The sequence below is a fragment of the Amia ocellicauda genome, chromosome 21 (genome assembly GCF_036373705.1).
Source record: "Amia ocellicauda isolate fAmiCal2 chromosome 21, fAmiCal2.hap1, whole genome shotgun sequence".
NCBI lineage: Eukaryota > Metazoa > Chordata > Actinopteri > Amiiformes > Amiidae > Amia > Amia ocellicauda.
Window position 1 is genome coordinate 15,436,818 of NC_089870.1, and position 20,731 is coordinate 15,457,548.

Genomic DNA, 20,731 nt, shown 5'->3' on the forward strand with positions numbered 1-20,731 from the left:
GTTCAAAACACTTTTCTGGAAGAAGAAGAAAAAGCTGTAATGGAAACGATAAAAGAGGCCAAAGAAGAGTTGGAGATCTTTCTATGTAGCTATTGGAAATCAACCCGGCTACCACCACGCAGTTTAGGGAGCTCACTGACTCTCCGTTTGACCTGGATGCTGCTTCCCAAGGAGACTCGTGCAACTCGTCAGCTCTGGGCAGCTGACCGCTGAACAGCTGGACTGAAATGGCTCCCAGGCTGCCCCCACCACCCAGACAGGACAGGATGTTCTGCACGATGGAGGAGCTAGTTGGGTGGTGTAGGTGGCAGGAAAGGGAAGTGGGGAGCAGGTGTGTACAGCACCGGGTCAGAGCCAGGTCTGCTGTGATTGGAGGGTGATTACAGGAGCGGGTTTCTCCAAAGCTGCATAGAACCACAGTCGAGCTCTGATTGCCTTCGTTTTCTTTTCTCTCATTAATCCATGATGTCAAAGAAATGTAAACAAGCCCTTTCAATATAATGCTTTCTTTGTTATGATTTTGTTTTAGTTAAGTGACTATATTTTGTTGAAGGATAAACAGAATTGAACACACACACTGAAGATGGGACAGGCTTTCTGAAACTGCACTTGCGTTGAGAGGATGGGTGGGAAATGGGGGATGGGCTCCCGAGTGACTCGACATGCAAAAGCACAGCCTAGGACCCTGCAGTCCAGGGAGCCGTTTCGAATGTGGGATTTCCTCCTCTAGCTGGACCGTGTCCGGCCGGGCACCTGTAGGCCTGGGAGCTACAGCTGGACGTGTTAGTCCTCCCACAGACACCCCGGCTCTGCTCTATGCACTGTAGTCTCACGATGTGGACAGATTTACGTGGGCTGATGCTTGGAAGATGCGAGTACGTTGCTCATCTCTCTAATGCAGATCCAAGCACTCTGAGTCGGAAAACTACTGGTGATCGATTGCTTTTACTGTCCCGTGTCACTGGGCGACGAGAGAAAGCTCAAAACGTGAGATTTGGAAAATGTAATTGGCAAAACTATGCTGAGAACGATGCAAGAGAATCCAGTGTGGCCCGTTCGTATGTGAAACCCGAGAATGGAAAAAAAAATAAAGAGATCCGCAAACGAGAAGGAGTGGGACGTCACGGCTCTTCTGAGAGCTCCCAGGTCAGGCTGCTCCCAGCTGCCCCCTCCCCCGGCCGAGCGTGACCCGTGACTCTATTGTCAGTGGGCCGTTGCTTAGGAGGAATGCGTCTCTCAGACTGTGCGGAGGTTGGGAGTGGGGGGGGCTTCTGGTGTGTCGGCCCGGTTTCCTTTGGCCGTGCCCCTCCACCTGTGCACCGCACCAGCCGGTTGGACCCTCCGGAGCGTTTCACAACATTGCAGGAAATCCCAACTCGAGCCCTCCTTCCTCTCAACGTGGAGAACCCCCCACCCCTCAACACACACCCCCGAGAGACACTCTTACTACTCAGCTTCCCTCATCCTGGTCTTCCTGTTGGGACATCTACACCACAGGCCAGTCTCTGTATGCTTTCACATTTCACATTTTTTTGAGTTAGCGTTCTCTGTCCCCTTTCTGTTGTTTAGTGATCTAATTTTACGATCCTCGAGTCCTTTCTGCTTTGGTCATTATTTCCCAAAGTGGTCTAACCGCTGTGTTTGTTTTTCTGAGCAAGACAAAGGATCCCCAAATAGACAAGCAGGCTCCTGTAATTTATTCTGTCTTTCTTTAGATTATCTTTTATTTTTATGCAGCCCAAATCTCCACAGTGTTTGCTCTGTGCTCCTCCCTCGGGCTCGCCTGCTGTCCTCAGATTTGACAAGATCAGTGTCTCCATAACGGCACAGGGGACGGTACTTCTGCTCGAAGTTACACTTCCCTAAGGAGGGCACATTTCATTAGCTGGGTTCCTGTTCAGTTGCCCTACTTCTGTCCAGGAAAGGCTATTACATTAAAGTGGAATAGGAAAACAAACTCAAAATATATCTTGAATGAAGTGAGGGGGCATTCCTTCTCTTTTGAGCGCCATTAGTCATTTCTATCTGTCACCTCCCAGTCTGCTCAGTGCTACTGTTGTATGGGAACAGCCATAAACCCAAGCCACAGCTGGGAGTGGAAGCTTCTGGGAAACAGGTTGCAGTTTGGAGTCTCTTTATAAACTTACACTAAGCTCCTCTAATTTTCTCTGTCCTTGGGCCATACTTCTTTCTATACATGCTCACTGGTTGCTTGCCAGAATAAGCATGGAATTGTTGCAGAAGGGAAAACCGGTTTTCTTCTGGTTTTGCATGCAAATTACATTATGAGTTCAAAGGAGGCCGCTTCCCCTGGACTGACCACATATCTGGGATGAAGCCACTGCTGGCCACACCAGGGATGTTAGGGGACATCCTTATGGCCAGATATCTGCTTTCTTCCTATGCCTTTTAGCTAAAGACTGACCTTCAGTGACCAGTGAGGAAGACTATGTGATGTCACACCCACATGAGAACAAGAAAGCAGACAGATCATGTAACAAGGTAACAAGTAAATACTATATCATCATTATCAGCCTCTCCAAGATATTTCCACTTGCTTCCCTTTTCCACATACTGCCTGCAAAATTTATATATAATGAGATATAATGTTGAAATAATAAACTTCAAAGGCATGACATATATTATATATAATATATATAGAAGAAAACCAGAAACAGGAGTTTTGCACTTCTTGCCTGCAATTTGAGATAATTTCCTCTCCGGGTCGAGTTCTGAACCATACATTGTGATGATACTTGATTGCTGACTACATTCCTCAGTGCCAAACATACTTTTAAAGCAGTGCTGTACGACTATGAAACAAAGCTTCAATAAAATACGTAGGTTTTCAGACAGCTAGACCCTGGATGTGCCTCCAGATCCCAGTGACCCATCAAACCAGAGGCCCTGCTGGGTGAGCCTGGGCTGTCTGCTCGCCCCTTGTCTATTATCCTCAGCTAAACCCACCATTTATGGAGCATTTCCCCCTCAGGATTCCTGGAGAGGAAAGACAGAGAGGGATTTTCACGATACACAGAGCTTTACAGTACATGTTCAGTACATGCATGGCTGAAATCCTCTGATCTTTTCTTTCTGCCCTGATTGCAGAGAGACAAAACAAATCCCACATGGAACGGGGCAGCAATGATCTTGCACTAAAGCTTCGAAATCACAGGCTACCCTGTTGTCCGTCCTCATCAATATCAATCACGCCCTGCCTGTTTGAACTGAGCCCCACTTTTTCCCTGCATTTCTTTTCCTCTCCTCCGCTCCTGGCCTCGTTTATAATGAAGATCCCCATCTGGGATGTGGTGACCTTGCTGAACCTGGTTTGAGAGGCTCCTCCATCTTCACCTCTCTGTGGGAGGGAGGCACTGCAGGGCCTGAGCCATGCCACTGGTCCATCGCACTCACACACACCCTCCTGCTAACGAGGACACAATTATATCAAGGTGCGGCAGCATCCCGAGTGAGAGATTCAGCTCAATGCAGTGCAGCTGTCGCCCGGATGTAGGACAGCCTGTTGAGCGTTGAGTGTGAATGTGCTGTGCAACTGCTCTGTGTGTATCCGACTGACAGATTGACTTTTCTACTGACATCTACATGATAATGAATGCATTCAGAATTGAAAACAGACCCAACTGCAGCCGTGCCCCTTGGACCCACACATGCATTTTAGCAAGTCGGTTCCATTTGTAAGATGTTTAACCTGTAATCTGTGAACATATTGTCAAAATCAAATTGTGCGTTTTTTACCAGCTAAATAAACTTGAAATGTCTTGCTGCAGGCGGAGAATTCATATAGACGCGCACATTGCCTTGAGTTTGTGGCCAATATAAACAGAGCTCTTCCGGGTCTTTCAGTGGGACCTGCGTTCGGCATTCGGACTAAAACACGAAAAAGGCACAATAAGGATGGAAAACAATCCTTAATGAACACTAGTCTCTGATTGATTAGCCAGCAGGTTAAAGGATCAGATTAATGACATGACGGCAGGTGCAAATAATTTAAGGGCAAGATATGTTCTCCCAGGTCTCACATGCTTTCTTTTATAATATTGGCGTACACGTGCTCCTTGATGTAGGGGTTATGTACAACAACATAAAAAAGCCAATCGAGTAACTCGCTTTTTCTTTGCTAATCTCTGTGTGCATATGTGTCTGTGTTTTTGTTTTTTCTCCGATGTAACATAGGATTCTCAAACCGCGCTGGCAACACAGATAATGTTGGCCCAAAGTCCCCCATCCCCTGTTATTTAGCAGTGGAGTGATAGGGGTTTCACAATCTAAAGAACACACGAGACGATGCTTGGAGACCTAAGTGAAAAATGTGTGCCTTTCTCAAAGACTTCGGTTCTTCCAGTCTGGTGACAAGGCCTGGTAATTAGACACAGAAAGGCATTCAGTTCTCTGTCGGGATGATCTGTTTTCTAAATGCACACAAACAAACCACAGCACTACCGATGTTTTTATTGCCATTTTGTAGTTAATAATTGAATAAAGTCTGCACATTTTAGTAGTAGTAAGAGTGGCCTTAGTAGAAATAGTAATAGTATTATTACTGAAACCCCTAGAGCTCACTTGTGTTTTGGGCTTCTGTTTATGTTCGTTTGGATGGCTTGTTTTTCTTATTGGAGCCAAAACAAGCAAAAAAATTAAATTGCATAACATCGTCTGTGACAATCTCCAGCAGGCTGAGCATGGGAATGTCCTTCGTTTTTTTCTTTTCTTTTTTCCTCAAGAGCTTCTCGTTCGGCCTCCAGCCATCTTCTGATTGATACAATCAATGCCTCTTGTGGGATATGACGGAAATTTGCCTAATTTTTATGTCTTATCTCTCTTGTGGTAGCCAGTTTATCACTGACCCTTTCCCTCTCTCTCTCTCTCTCTCTCTCTCTCTCTCTCTCTCTCCCTCTCTGCCTCTCTCCCATAGTTATTGGATCATAGCTTTTGTTTTATGACTGTAAGTCAGGAAAAATATTTATATACTCTTTAATCAGGTTGTTCCACCTTTTTTTCATTTTGGACTTCAAAGTAAAAGTAAATAGGACACTGTTTGTGCAGGTTTGTATTCCAGTATCTCACCTTTTTCCTGCCATAGTAGAGTGACAGTTCTGGAGCCTGACCGAAACAGTGGCCCTGCTATTTTTCATTCGTTTCTATAAACTCTTTTCTTTTTTTAATATTATTTTTGTACCTGCTCATTTAGTTTAAATATGTTACCCCTTTTTGTATATTACAGACCTGTAGATGAATTCCATATTTTCGAGCATTTAACAGCTGTTCCTCATCTGTGTGGCTGTGCTTCCTGGCTCTTACACAGATGTATGCACATCTAATACGCGTTCCCTCTCTAATCCACTCCCTTCAGCAGTGCAGAGGCATTAACCGCTGAGCCACCCACTTATACCTCTTCACGGGACTAATACCTTGAGTCTCAGGCCTGTGTTGTAATGGCCTGCTATATGTCAAGTTAGTAGCGTGCCACTTCTTAGGAATCTTAGCAGATGGCCTAAAGATTTAATTTGTTTTTTGCCCTGTTTTCTGAACCATTCTCTAGTCTCCGCTGGTTAAGCAGGAATCCAAATAATTTCCTCTTGTGCCTTGTCACTGCTGTTATCTGTAAAACCCATATAGATAAAGCCTGTTCCTTGGGGGAGGCCTACCAGAATAATTGGAGGGCCCAAAAAAATTCTCACGTGAATCCTACGGCACTTTACAAGAAACCATTTGTCGCTGGTATCTATTAAATCAGCGAGGACAGCGTGAGGAGAAGGGCAGCTAAAGTTAGCCTAGTGGGATTAACAAATACCTATTTTATTATCTTCGAAATGAAAAGTGGCAGCTGTCCCACGAGAAGGAAGCCAGGCACTTGTGGGAAATCACCCAATCACATTTCTGGATACCGGACAGCCGAAGCAGTGGTTGTTGTGGCGGTAGCTAAACCTCCTAAACACTGTCATGGCATATTCGTCTTTTTCTTTTCTTTTCTCCTTAGACATCCCTCATCCCTCATAGCTGTTAATCAAACCCTTTATCTCCAGTGTGTTCTATCGCTTCATCTCCAGCAACCCTGTCTGTGGAGACAGGCCTGGTCTATTGTTCCCAGGCAGCATACTCAGTCCTGGGGAGGGCTGGAACGAGTGTGGCCAGAGAGAAATTACCTGCAGCCCTTCTCAACAAGCTTAGAGTGGTGGCCAATTATCAGCTACCCCCTTGACATTGATGGATGAGATGAATATAGGATTTTCTATCCAAATAAAACCTAAAATCTGGTTCAGGTTAAGAGCGAGGCAGTTTCACCTCTTGTGAACCCATCGCATTACTCCATTAACTTTAAGCTATTAATTGTAACACTCTCCAGATTTTAAGCCCTCAATGGGGCGAAAGAACAGGATACACATGGCAACGTCTATTCCCTTAATACAGATGTCCCTTTGGTTTTAACACTTATTGATTAGGATTGATGATGACTTTTTTGGCAGTACGTTTTAGAAGACCACAGAAGGATGTCCGGCTTTTTAAAATCATTTTACTGTAGAACATCAAAATCGTTCGATATTTTTTGATTTACTGGTCTATTCATGTTTCTCATGATGCACACAAAAGAAAGGGAAAAGGCTTCTAACGATCTGAGGCGAAGTGAATTCTTGCTGACAGGGAGTCAAATGAACAGAAGGGAAATGAGCTACCTAAGGATTTGCAGATCTGCAACCTTTCGTCTTGTGTGGAACGTTTCAGTGCATCATTCAAGACTGAAGAAAGCCAGGGTTTGCAACAGTGGTTAGAAACCCTTTCCTCTGTGCTCAGTCAGCGGTCTGTCTTGGAGTGGTCAGTTAGCTAGCTCTGTTGTGAATGCCAGCTCTAGGGGTGGCTTCACAGTGCTAACTTTTTCCACTTGGAATATCAAGACCACCAGAAGCGAGACCAGCGTTGGGGCTGGCTGCAGTTCATGGAACATTGAGAGCAGTTTAACTGGAACTTATCAGTTGGTCGCCCTGTATCCCACTGGAAGCCATGCCTCTGAGTGGAGCACTATCTCTTCAGGTCTGCAGGCTGGGGGAGTGAAGCTGGTTTTGTGGAAGACCCTGGGCATTGTGCTGCTCTCCATCTGCAAAGGTGATTAAGACCCCATTAACACATTCCTGAAGAAAATTGCTTGGCCCTGAAACTTGCCAGCTGTTCTCCTGCAGAATCTCCCTGCAGCCAGAGGTGAGGAAGGGAATAGTCAGTGGAAATTCCTCTGAACATGCACTGCCTGGTCCTGGGCATGCTTGAAATAAGCCCCAAATTTTAAAGATTTGAATAATATCCTTCGGGCATTAGGGAAATGTGCACATTCATCGTCTCAGGGTCCGCTGACCATATTCATACTCTGCCAGCTGGATTGATCTCAAATCTTTTGGACACACCAGACTTGTTCATATCCTGTTCAGCTTTATTAAAATTCTTATTAAATATAAAGATGATAATAAGCCGACTAATGTGTTGTCAGAGGGAGTAGAGGAAAATAGAGTTAATTCCAAATGGGTCAAACCCCAATAATTAAGAAGTAGAACCGAAACTGAATGGAAAACAGACAACATAGTAAGTGTCCTCTCCAACGAGCTGCTGAAACAATAGCCAGCAAAGAGTAGCAGGACACAGACAATGATTCATCCGCCCTCAGTGGAAACAGCACTGGCTTTGATGGCAATACCTGCCCATACCAGGCAGTGGTCGAGTCCCAGTAAATGGACAATCAATGTTTTGTAGTGAGCATGCCTTTGGCTATGGCTCTAAGGATTCACATATAAGATGATTCCCTTCTTTCAGCTATGCAGTACATATCTTGCCTGGGGTTTGATCTGCGGCCCAGACTTTGAGTCTTTTCCTTCTGGCAATACATTGGTGACAGAAAACTGGGACACTTTGCAGCTGAGAGGGAAGCAATGTGATATACATTCCCACTGGTACAGTGTAGGACCCGTCTAATTACCAGTTACTGTCTCGCCAGGCAGTCTTTGGATAACCCAGACTTCTTTATTCCCTCATCTTTACAGATTGTATTTTCTAACATGTTTAATTCTCTATTCCTGTATTTAGGTTCAATGTAATCCCCAACATTGGTTTAATCCCTGTCTAAATTAAAGGAGTACATGAAAAATGAATTCCACACTACACCAGCAAGGAGTGGGCTCCAAGATGATCCTTCAAACTTGCATGTCTAGGATCCCATCGCTCACGATAATGCCTGGGGGAGTTCAATCACGTCTGGTGGAGGGTGAGATAGCATACATGGAAATAGAATAGTCCAACATTTTATCTGCATTGAGGACTCAAAACGTATTTCAAAATGTATGGTCAATCATCATCTTGGACAGCTGTTTATGTGTCTGTCATACAAGAGTTATTAAATTATGATTTATGACAGTATTCTGTTACCAAGACCACATTTGGAGAGATGAGTGCCTGATCCTTTTATTATTACATTTTTTTGTCCTAATTAAAAGCATAAGACAACGACCCAACATGAAGACAGACAGGTCACAGATTGCCGCAGGAGAGTTTTAAACCATATCAGAAAACGGCTTGGGAAGAATTCTTTTGCGATCCAGTTGTGCAATAATCTCAGTCTGGCCTCCTCCTTATAGAACATTCAATTAAAGATACTCAGTAGAGATGTAAACAGTTCTCTCTTTAAAGTCCCTGTTAAAAACTCAATTTAACAAGTCCCACCTGTAACAAGGGCTTTCAGTTATAAAAAGAAGAAAATGCCAGTGAGCTCATTACACACTTTAGTGTTTAGAAGATACATTTTGATTAGAAGTGTAATTACTGTCAAGTTTTCATATGACACCCAATTCTCTATATACACAGTAAATGACTATACCTGTTAGGGCTCCTTTTTAATGTAATGGTTGCCTAATTTGACATCTGACTAAATCTTGTGATTTACTAGACATGTCATCCAGCCCCACTTTTAACACTTTGTCTCTGCAGTACCGATAGTGCCTTATAAGTTATACATAAAACGTTGACATTAATGTACTCAGTCTCTCTCCCACTGGTATGTGTATCACTTTCCTTTTAAGCCCTGCATCTTCAATATTGTTCACTGCACCGTCTTCATAAAGGGAGATCGTGAAAACATGGAACTGCTCTAATCCCGGCAATTCTCTCTGTATAAACAAAAGGGTTTCAATGTAAACATTTACTTATTAACACGCAGCCAGGCTCCACTGATGAGTCTCAACACGATGAACCTTGACATGGGATTTTCTCCTTTTCTAACAGCTGTGCAAGAAGGGAGTTCATCATGGGATTGGGGGGGGGGACTGTCACTGTGAACTCAACCTTGAACCCCAGCCAAATAGTGTTTCCTGGGTGGATGGGGGCAGGGTTGGCTATGTTGTCGGAGAAAGTGTGTGTGAAATAAATGCTGCAGTTTTTTTTAGGTTTTTTGTTGGTTTGTGCTGCTCAGTTGTATGATGCAGTAACATATCCATGGGTAACACACTGATGCATTATTTTTCTATTGATTGGACATCCATGGGGCGTGATGAGAGATGCATGATTTGATATTGGTTCGACTCTGAAGGATTGTGATTCCAACATCTGCGCTTAAAAGCTTTGAACTGAGTTTGAGTTGAACCCAAACTAGTGTGAAAGTTTTTTATACACTGCTGTTCCTAGATTAATTGTTCCATCTGGAGTTAAGACCCTGACTGTGGCTGCTTGGTATTATATCACAGCTGGCAGCTCTGCCTTGACACAGCATTATGATTCAGTCTTTACCACAACGGAAGAATGTCTGGCCTCCAAATTTTCACTAGACGCATGCTTTTCTGAATGAAAGACCTGTTTCGGATACAACTAATATACTGCATTTAATCCCAAGATATAACATTTCTCATTCTGGAATATCCTGAGGCTACTGACTACAATGGGATGATACTTGGAATGGCTTGAAAATGTCAGCTTCTCTGCTCACATTGACAAAGGTGAAGAATGATGTTACATCAACTTCTAATTAGACTGTCAAAAAATTAAAAGAAATCGTGAAATCTACTGGAATCTACTGGGATATAAAGTGAAGAAAGCAACTAATTATCCACAGGAGTTGCTAGACTGCAGTCCAATCCACTTTGAAATCCTATGGGAATCGGTGTGGAAAAAAAGGCTCTTGTTACCCAGCAGGTGAACCCAAGGAAGACCAAAGCTCCAGAACTAAACCGAAAGCTGTAATGTCTTTACTGTACCCTTGGGTCCATGAATAACTCTCACTGGGTGCACCTGCTAGCTCTGGACATTGCATGTGATTTCTACATACCAATACTCCCTGCTCAGGGACAGAACAGAGATGTGATCCAGATGTTCCACCAAATCCAAATAAGAGTTGAAGTTGGACTACTGATCGGCCTCTTTCTCAGAGGAGGCCCACCTGGCTGACCCCTGAACTGTCCTGCTGGGCTGTGAGCTACAGGAACGCAGAATCCTCTGTTGAGTGCCCTGTACTGGGAAGAAGTGTGTTTATTAGGATCAATATAAAATCAAATGAAATTTATGTCATTTCCATAAAGACCACATTTACTGTGGTAGAAAGTGCAGTACTAGTCATATAACCAGAATGCTCCCTGGCATGAGCTCAAGAGTTTCTGTCCCTGAATTCAACGACATCCCATCCTCTCGAGTTCTCTAGCTAATCCTGGGAGAATTCATATTTTAACTTTGTTTACAAACCTCTCTCGTACATTTTGTGACCACCGACGAAAGGGTGATACTAGCAAAATAAATGTGTTTATGCTGTCAGCCAGAGCACAGACGTCAGAGCTGAGTCGCTGTGGAGCCAGAGCTGGGCGAGCAGGGGTCCTGGCCAGGCCGCGCTGGGCTGGGGGCGGGTATCGGCAGGTGCCGGGAGAGAACAGGTCACATACCACAGATTGGCTTGTGAGGGGGTCTCTGAGGCAGCAGTAGCTGCTGTGCTTCTGATCTCTCCCCTGCCTTCAGCAAACAGAGGTCAGAGATCCTACAGAAGATCAACATTGGGGGTGGAATAATAAACTGTGTGAGCATTTCAGAAAATCCTTCTACCTAGAAGTGGCCACAGTTTATTCATATTAAGTGGGAATCTAGAAAACATGACGTTAAGGATAACAGCCGTGTTTGGTTTTTCCATGAGAAAGTGGAGCTCTTGGCTGGGCTCCATGCACTCACAGCTACCTAGCTCAACCCCTCCCACAGAAGGTTCCTCAGTCACATGACTGGGCCTGGGGACAACCACCCTTCCCATGGTGCTCATGTTGCTCTCATGTGCCCCCTGGGGCCGGGGGGTTCAGCTGCGCAGGAAGACACATCTGCTTCTCATCTCGCTGGGAAACTTTCCCTGATCCTCCAGATTACAGGGCTCCTTCACATCCAGCCTGGCTCCTTCATGGCTCCACATTTGCTACCAGGTCCCTTGGGTCCAATTGGCTGTGTTCTGTAGTAACCCCGGGTCTGAAGAGAGTGAAACCTTTACTCCACTCTAACACACTCTGTTGGAGCCACAAATATGAATCACCATTTCCTGTGACGAGTTTGACATGGACTTGTCATGAGCCACTTTTCTGATGATGTGTGGGTGAGTAGAGTCGTTGCGTTGTACCAGGCCCAGTGGAAGAGCAGTGGTTTAACATTGGAGAACTATAGGGGTGTATGGAAAGACTGGGTGGTCTCTGTATGGCAAAATAGTATGACCTACTAGTATGCCTTGAAGTGCAGTATTTGGGGGACTGAGTAAACCATCCTATAACTTTTCTGTAGGCTAAATAAGACTATAACTGTCTGAGTACCCTACGTGAACATAATATTATCATTTGAAAACCAGATAATTTGATTACTATTCACACTAGCATTACAGAACCCTAAAGACAAGTCAACATCCTTCTTAGACCGCTTGTGTGTCGTCCCCCTGGGGCCAGAGGGGCAGGTCAAGCTCCTGCTAGCGTTGAACAGGACACTCCCCAGTCGAAGGGGAAACGTACAATTAAAAGCAAAAACGTGACAAGAAGGAAAACTGAACCTGACAAGCTTTACTGGACATCAAAGACATTAGCCAGCTCCATCTCCTTCCCAGCAATCAGGAATTGTGAGGTGTGTGACGTGTCCCCGCCGCGCTCAGCTCACAATCTCACACTCTCAGAGCTCAGAGCCCTGCTCTGTTTATTGTCCCTTGCTTCGCACCGCTTATTTGCACTCCATGACTTCTCCCCTCACTCCTCACTTTGGAGAAATCTGTGAACTGCTTTCCCTTGACATCTCTGGCTTCCCCTGTGGTCTCAGTGCTTATCAAGTCAAACGTTTTACACCACAGAACGAAAATGTCTTGTCTGGACACAAGCGCACTCGCTGTGCGGTGCAATATGAATGCAGGGTGGGGGGGGACTGCTTTTATTTGCTCTGTTTTAGAGTTAATGCTTATCAGAAATAATCATGGATCATGGATCGAAATGTCAAGTGAAGTATTAAAACAGTAATGGTGTATTCTTCACAACATATTACTATACAATTATTTTATTTTTTTTCTGTGCCTCTCTTAGCTCCTGGCTCAGTCAGTGGACACACAGCCAGCTCCAGTCCCACTGCTATCCAATCAAGTAGCCAGCTGTGCCCAATGTGCCCGTGAATGCAATGTCCAGTAGCTGAAAGTTGCTCACCATTACCAATCCAGTGTAAATGCTCTCTATTATACATCATCCAAATCAGCTACAGATCTGCTACTGATTAAGGTGTTAAACTGTACCCATCTGATCCACTGAGTTTGTGCCTTTACAGAGTACAAGCCACTTTCTCTTTCCAAAATCAGAATTAGTCCTCACATGTGACTTTTGCACCCGTTGATTGATCACTGCTTGATCATTTGTGATTGCAAACTAGGAACCTGGGATTTAACCACAAATGAAATGGGAGGACGGATCAAGCCACCAGAGTGACTCTGTACTCCAGCTATGTGAGCTATCAAAAGAGATCGGATCCGATAACAGGGAGATCAAAACCAAAGGCAACATCTAATGGTGTAGAAAAAAACGTTTCTAGTATACCTGCATAATTCATATGTTCATACTGAATTACTGATGCACAAAATTTGGTTTTGCTTTTGACATGGCATGGATAAATAAATCTCAGCTAGGAAGACTGTACATTAATAACATAAAAATAACATCCACAGATGTAAGTGTGCTCCAAATTGACTCTAACGTATTTATTAATTTCATTCAGTTTATTCCTCTTGCATCAGAAAGGTGTAGAGAAGGACTGAGTCTCACAGCAAGAGATGACGGTGAGAACTTGTACCCCTCCAACCCTCTCTTTTCTCTCCCTCTCAGATTTCTTTCAGTTCTACAGATATTCTTGAAAATGTTATTTATTTATGTATTGCAGTGAATGGAAAATCAAGTATCAAGGGATGTGCAACTGAACCGTCCTCCTGAACAACAACAGAAAGACTGCCCAAACCGAGCCGCTGCTTTCTCTATGTCATGCTGATCCTATCTGTCCGATGCTGTCAGCTGTGCCCATTCACACAGAAGATATCAGGGGCTCTATCTCTGTCTACGGACAAAGTGCACCCAAACTGGACCTGGTTAATTTCTAGCATGTGCTGTGTTTATCCAAGTCACTGTCCTGCATTTCATCCACACCGGTGGTCCTGCACCGCAGTCCTCCCAGGAACAGGGCCATCTGGGAATAGTTGTCGCTAGCATCTCCAAGGCAGCAGCGGTCAGAGACCATTAGGAACCAGCAGAAAAACAACAAACAGACATCGTCGGACGTAATCAAAGCCACCACTGAGCAAGTGCACAGTAGCCTGGAGGAGAAAGCCTTTATCTGTGATAAAGTGATCAGTGGAAAAGCAGTCATTAGGGCCAAATTCACATCAGTCGCTTGAGCTATATTATATTATATAGCTTTCTCTTAATACATACATCCTAATATTAGGTTTTAATTTCCTTTAGTAACTCTACACATGCCATTATACATGAATTCCTCTCTACACTTATCTCTGCTCCACCTTAATCACACTTTACCACCCTCCACAAGCACTTTTATTGCTTGTCAATAGGACAAATTCCAAGAAGTTTATTCTTATCTGTATCTTGTATGTACAAATAATGTGATACATTGTAACAATATTTCTGGATAGGGGTGTCTGCTAAGAAATGTAATAATAATAATATAGGCAGTGGGTCTGTACTGACCAATAATAGAGGCCACTACACCCCAAAACCCTAATCCTTTTTAGCTCGCCTCCAGAAAATTGTATTTTTCCAGGATGCACCAGAACCAGATTGATTCCACCAATCGTGTGAAAGAAAACAAAGAAAGCACACTGCGAAAAAACATGTATATTGAAAGCAAACTAGTTCCAATGGAAGATAAGAAAATGACCCAGCAAATTCACATGGTACCAGAAGGTTGATAACAATGCAAAACATGTCTTCTTCTGACAGGTATTTTTACAAATGGAAAGGATATCCTTTGTAAAATATTAACAAAGTTTAGTGCTGGTAGGCATGTATTAATTCAATCTGTTTACCTTGGATGTTCCAGTGTACGTGTTTTTTTTCTAAACCTTTTAAAACTCTTAAATTGGACCCCAGGGGGAGGATAAACTGATTAGCATTAAAAAAAAGAAATCACTTTCTGCTTTAGAAAAATAAACAGTCTTTTCTGTATGCTCGCTTGAGTGGAGTCTGAAGTCTAATAAATCAAGCAGGACAGAGGTTTGATTGACTGTTTCACTTTTTCCTAAGTGTCTTACACTTTGGAAATCCCATTAAAATTAAACACCCCAAGAAAAACAAGCTCTCAAACCAAACTCAATCTACAGTCGCGGTTTGTGTTAGAGGGTGGAAAAAAATCTCATCTTATTCCTCTATGGCACCGTGGATATTAAAGGCGGTATAAGTTGATAACTTGATAACTTCTTTCATGAGTGGTTGTTCTTTGTACCAATGAGAATTGAGAATTATGGCTGGTAGGAGTCTATATTGGCCAAGATACTCTCATGCACTGTTAGACAAGCACAGTTATTTGTAAGGAAACACAATGACCTCTGAAAGGCACGGGTAATGAGAAGACAATGAATTGAACGAGGAAGCCGTTCAAATACTTATTTTGGATACTAATATTGGCTGCTTTTCTTTCAGTTTTGATGGAATGCATTTTTGTTTTTGTTTACAGTGACCTGCAATGCCAATAAGAGGGATTACTGTACAAGGGGACTAAATCTGAATCTGCAACAGTGTTTACAGCACATATTGAGGGCCCTGCTGTAGTCTCCTGTCTTTATCAGCAGGCTGCCTTCCCCTTTGAAGTCTGCATGTCACCCTATCTCCCTGACAGACGGTCATGCTCCCATACCTTCCCATGTTCAAAGCACGTCTCGAAAGACATCCGCGGATTCCGCTGTCGTCGAGGTGTGTGTTTGTGTGTCCGTCGGGGGGGCAATGCCTTTCATTTACATATATCTACATATTCAAATGTGTTCCTTGCTATTGCATTTGCACTGCACTTTATCAGTTCTGGGGTGGGGTCGTTTACTCTCCTAAGTGCCACCAGTATTACAGCCTGACAGTCAGTTTTAATTGGTTGTACAAATAAATGCCGCAGAGCTCCCAGGTCGAGGGAGACAGCCAGCTCTCCCGTGTCAGTCCCTGGCTGCAAGGTGGCAGCAGTCTGTCAGCGCATTGCCGAGGCACTACTTCCAGGTGCGCTGCCTTCCCCGAATCACAAGCGCCGCTCTGTCAGGAACCCGAGCGCTATCTCAGAGACTGTAAACAGAACAGGAGCTGAAGACACACGTCTGGGCTGGGCTGGGCCTAAAGGACCACCCCAGGGCTCTCCCACTCACTGTGGAGTTGCCACACACTCACTCACTCGCTGCAGGCCTCCATTTGTTGTGCTGGGGAACACACCTTTTTTTTTCCTTTGTATTTTTCTTAATCACTTGGAAATTAAACAAAGGGCTTTTATGTCACTGTGGGATAAGAATAGACTATGGGATCCACTGCTGTTAGGTGAGGAAAATTAGATCAAACTGCTGTCTACGAAATTGGGTAGACCTACAGCTGCAAGCTGTTCTGTTTCTTTATCCATTTGCTATAAATAAACAGAGGAATGAATGAAAATGTACTTCATCACAATGCCCCATCTGCTATTTCATGCCAACCAAACCACTCGTTCTGGTCACATTTTACCACTAAATTCGCTTAATTAAAACCTGCAGATTCTCTAAAATTATCCTCCGTTGAGCAATAATTCATAAACATTTAAAACAATTTCCAGAAAGTCTGATGTTCCTGATCAGATGACTGTTAATGTACAGTAAAGTAACAGGAATGCAGGCATGAGTGTGAGGACCTTTACTGGAGAATTTATATTTACCCATAATCCTTCAGGAACTGCATTCCCATGAGCCTTTGTTAATTTTCCTTTTTACATAATTATGTAAAAACACTGTATTCAAAAGTCTATTGTCTTCAGATCTGGTGTAACTTCTCGCTCACTCTCCCTCCCAGACAGTGAAGCACAGCTGACTCACAGCGTGCCGGTCGCTGGAATGGGCGCTGTCATCACCTCGGTCGCTTACAGCGGCAACATCTTGAGCGGAGGCAGGAGGATTGTTTATACAAACCTGAAGCCTGTGTGCCCCATTTATCAACATGCATCAGTATGCATTATGACAACTACATTTTATTAGATTTTCTTCCTTTGTGAAAATGACCAACTGACCATAACTTCCTCCCCTGGCAGTGAAAAATAATGAACAAAATTTTGAGTCTCACATTGCCTCAATCTAGTAGTGGATGACTTCAAGACACTGGTCACAGTGTTTCTTAAGGAATTAGTCATGAACGTAGTAAGTACAAAATTATTCCTGGACTTTTTTCCGAGTTCCGCTCTAGGCATCTAATTTTGCCCAGGCATGACAATGCTTGATTTATGGTCTATTCAAATTATAGGCAGATTAATTAACCAGTAACATGTCAATTCAATTGTTCTACATTCCTCATTGACCAAAAAGATGAGTAAGGTCATTGTATTTAAATAATCCAATATATAAATATTTGTACAAGGTTTAAAAACTTTTTTTTTTAATTGGTGTGAAAATGTAGAGTTTTAGGATTCTATTCACTTAATCGGGTCAGTTTACTCCAGGGCCCTGCAGTGCATTCATTCAACAGAATTAGACACAGGAGTTAACACCTGATTTGTTCTATAAGTAGAATGTCTGAACTCTAATTAGAAACAATGTTCCCATTAAAATGGAATGTCACCAATGCAGGATGAAACCTGATGTCTCTCTTCCACCATGTAAACACGTCAGTGCAAGCAGGACAACAGGATTCAACATCCGGTAAACAAAACAGGTTGTGAAACAATGATAGAATTACCTTTACGGCAATTATACAAAGCAGGGTTTTTTACTCACAGATGGAGCATTTCCACATCGCGGTTTACTTTCGGACAACAGCAGGAAGGAAAAAAAACGGTGTCAAGACATCAAAACAATAACAGGAAGCCTGGGCCTCAAGGCCGAGCAAATGTCAGAGCCCAGAGGAGTGCTGGCCAGGTGGTCGATGGCAGGCCCGAGCCAAGCAGAGCCAGACGCAGGACATGCAGTCTAAACACACCTCGCACCGCGGGCCACAGGGGAGCTGCTGCCAACTGCCACAGAGAGAGCAACGGGCAGGTAGGGTGTCCAGGGAGGCAAATAAGAAACAGCACGAACAAGAAAATGCCCATTGAATACTACAGGAGATAGGAATCACCAAACTGAGAGTAAATAACAAAGCATGGGAACGCAATATTAATATTTCAGGTTAATATTCCACTGAATTCTGAAGACTATGCCCCTATTGTTCCACGCCCCTACTGTCTCTGTGCTACTCCTTTTGGTCTGTGGTCCACACTACAAAGCATGACCCTGTGATGTGGTTGACAAGTTTTGAGCCCAGCGTTTTTGGTTTTTTAGTCTACAGCTATAAATTGCTGGCAGAGGTCGTGTCAAAGCCCACAGCCTCTTCAGCGGCTCCGAGAAACAGGGTCGGGCTCCAAGTACCGTCGCAAAGCACATGCAGAGGACTCCTTCCCAGAGAGCGATCCGACAGTCCCGGAAACAGACAGCCACCGTCGCAAGATCCCCATCCAGGAGCTCACCACAGCACAAACACTGGAGCCCAGCAGCAGGAATAATGGTGCCTGGAAGACTAAACCATCATTTTCGGATTTGTTTTACACTGGTTTCTATTTGGTACCCGTAATGACTAGGTCGTGTTGGTGGAATATTTTTTTTTTTTTATCCTTTTCTGGACTTAACGTCATTATGAGTGAAATAATGCCACACCACCAGGCTGCAGTGCATCACAGCTCGGTTTGTTGTTTGCACGAGAGAAATAGCCTGCTCTGGCTAAAAGAGCCATTTGCATTGATCCGGCCAATTAGGGTTTAACATGAGGCTGGCAGGCCCTGCTCGGGGCCACTCTGATTAACTTGATGTCCTGAAACGGCAGCAGAACAGCTCTCGGACTCAAGCTGCCTAACAATGATGAATGGGTACCATTAATGCATTTCAGCTGTTTACCTTATAGTAATCTTCGAAAATAGGGGTAAGAACTGGGTGGAAAAGATGCTTATTTCGCCATTCAGGTCCCAATAGCCACCCATTAGCCATTTTAACATCAATGGTGAGCATACAGTACGTACAGGAGTCATTTATTCAGTGTTAACCCTCTGGCCTTTGGCACTCCTACTTGTCTTCGAGTGTTTGCCACCCTGCTCCTTATCTGCTCAGCACATTGCTCTTGTCAGGGTTTTATTAATACCTGCATTCCTTGGAAAAATAAACCCATGTCTGGTCTCATCCTCCTTAATTAATCTCCAGAATTATGGTAGTTCCCATCTAACCCCACAACAGTGGAATGAAAATAGCCTGTCGGGCTTATTAATCAATAACTGTTTACCTTTCTTTGACGTAAAGCGTGTGTCTGTGTCAGATCAGTTGGTGTACAGCCATGAACAAGAGTAACCCAAGATCACTGTCAGTATTTCTTCGATATGAATAAAATCAGTAGAATTAAACTCTCCTAAATAAAATAAAGTGATATACATTTCTGATGTACATGGAGATTATAGCGAAATATAAGATTTGAATCACATTGCTAATATTCCTCTAGCTGGTTTTCAACACCATTTGATTGTTACAAAGCTTAACAGCAGGGTTATTGTTGTGACTGAGAACAATCACCCAACATTATAGAAGAAAGGCATTGTGGGGAGCCTGATCTGCTTCACATTATGACTGATGCAGAGAGAGGCGTCAACTTCTTATTTTACAAGCAGGAACAGGGTAGCTCAGACATGCTATGACAAATTACATAGTGGTTTTCTTTTGAATCCTCTGCCCCATATTAATAAGTCATTGGAAATGGAATTGTGGCAGTTTATTGTGTAGGAGAAATATATTGTGCGCAAACTCTGGCCAAGGGTTATACTGTCTTAGTATCCTGATCTTAATCAGAGAAGAACAACTGCACAAAAAAGGAGAAAAATATAAAACTGGTAAACTGGACAAGAGTAACAACTTTTTACCTTTCGGCCTCTTTCTGTCGAGAATGAAGATGACACAACGTTTGAATGTGTTACACTGGTAGGAGACACCAAACTCGAACTCCTACTGTCACAACTGTTTTTTTCTTGACTAAGGCCAGTTGCTGAGAGCAAAAGATCCATCGGCCGGCTGCTGTTGTGTTCCCCAGCTTTGCTTATCTTTGTCTTGTCAGTAGATATTTGCACTGAAAACAAATGGGGCGACCTAACGAGTTCATATCAGACAGTGCACCTTTAAAAACAGGCATATATCACTCAGCCATTGGGAATGAACACCAACACGTCCTCACGCTGGGTGTCTGGGTCTGTGACTGAACAAACAGTCGCTATTGCCGTATTGTTATTGGGACTGGCTGCTGTTGGTTTAGCCAGATTCTTTTTATTCTACCTCAGCTTTTCAAACATTTGTTAAAAACACAAGCCATTGATTTTATAGCACCCTTCCATTATTCTGCTGTAAGACGAATGGCTTTGGTCACGTAGTGTGGTTTAACTTGTAGTCTTTGATTGGAGCAAATTCAAAGTATCTCCAGAGTCAGTGAGCGTATACATGGTTTAATGGATTTGCTCATGTAATCCAGTTTCGCTGCAGACTCGAAAATAATCAAGAGGAATTTAAGCAGAGCGGGGTCGATGCCCAGAAAAAGATGCTTGCTTGCGTTTGCCGAACATACCCTTAGGGTTATCTCTGTTATCTGCCAATCACCTCTCCCATACATTAAATAAAATGAGCTGCCGTGCCCTCCATCCCAAAAAAATAGTGGTCCTAAAGCAATACAGACGCAAGCTGCTAATAGAAGAACCTGAAACTGAAAAACATTGAATGATTAGATCCCTATCGTAGATCTGCATCTACAGTTTAGATGTAATTTGCTGATGTCAAACATTCTTGTTGTTACAGGTCGACAGCTTTGTTTGGTGAGTATACAGCGAACCTGTTGAGAAAGCCGGGAAGAGCCGCCAGCGGGAACCGTCCAGGAGCGGAACTGGCACGGAGGCAGCAGCAGGAGCAGCCAGTGCCATGTTCTGTAACATGAGCAAAGATAAATAAACACCAACAGGCGAAGCTGCTGATGGACCTGTGTTTTTGTGGCAGGCT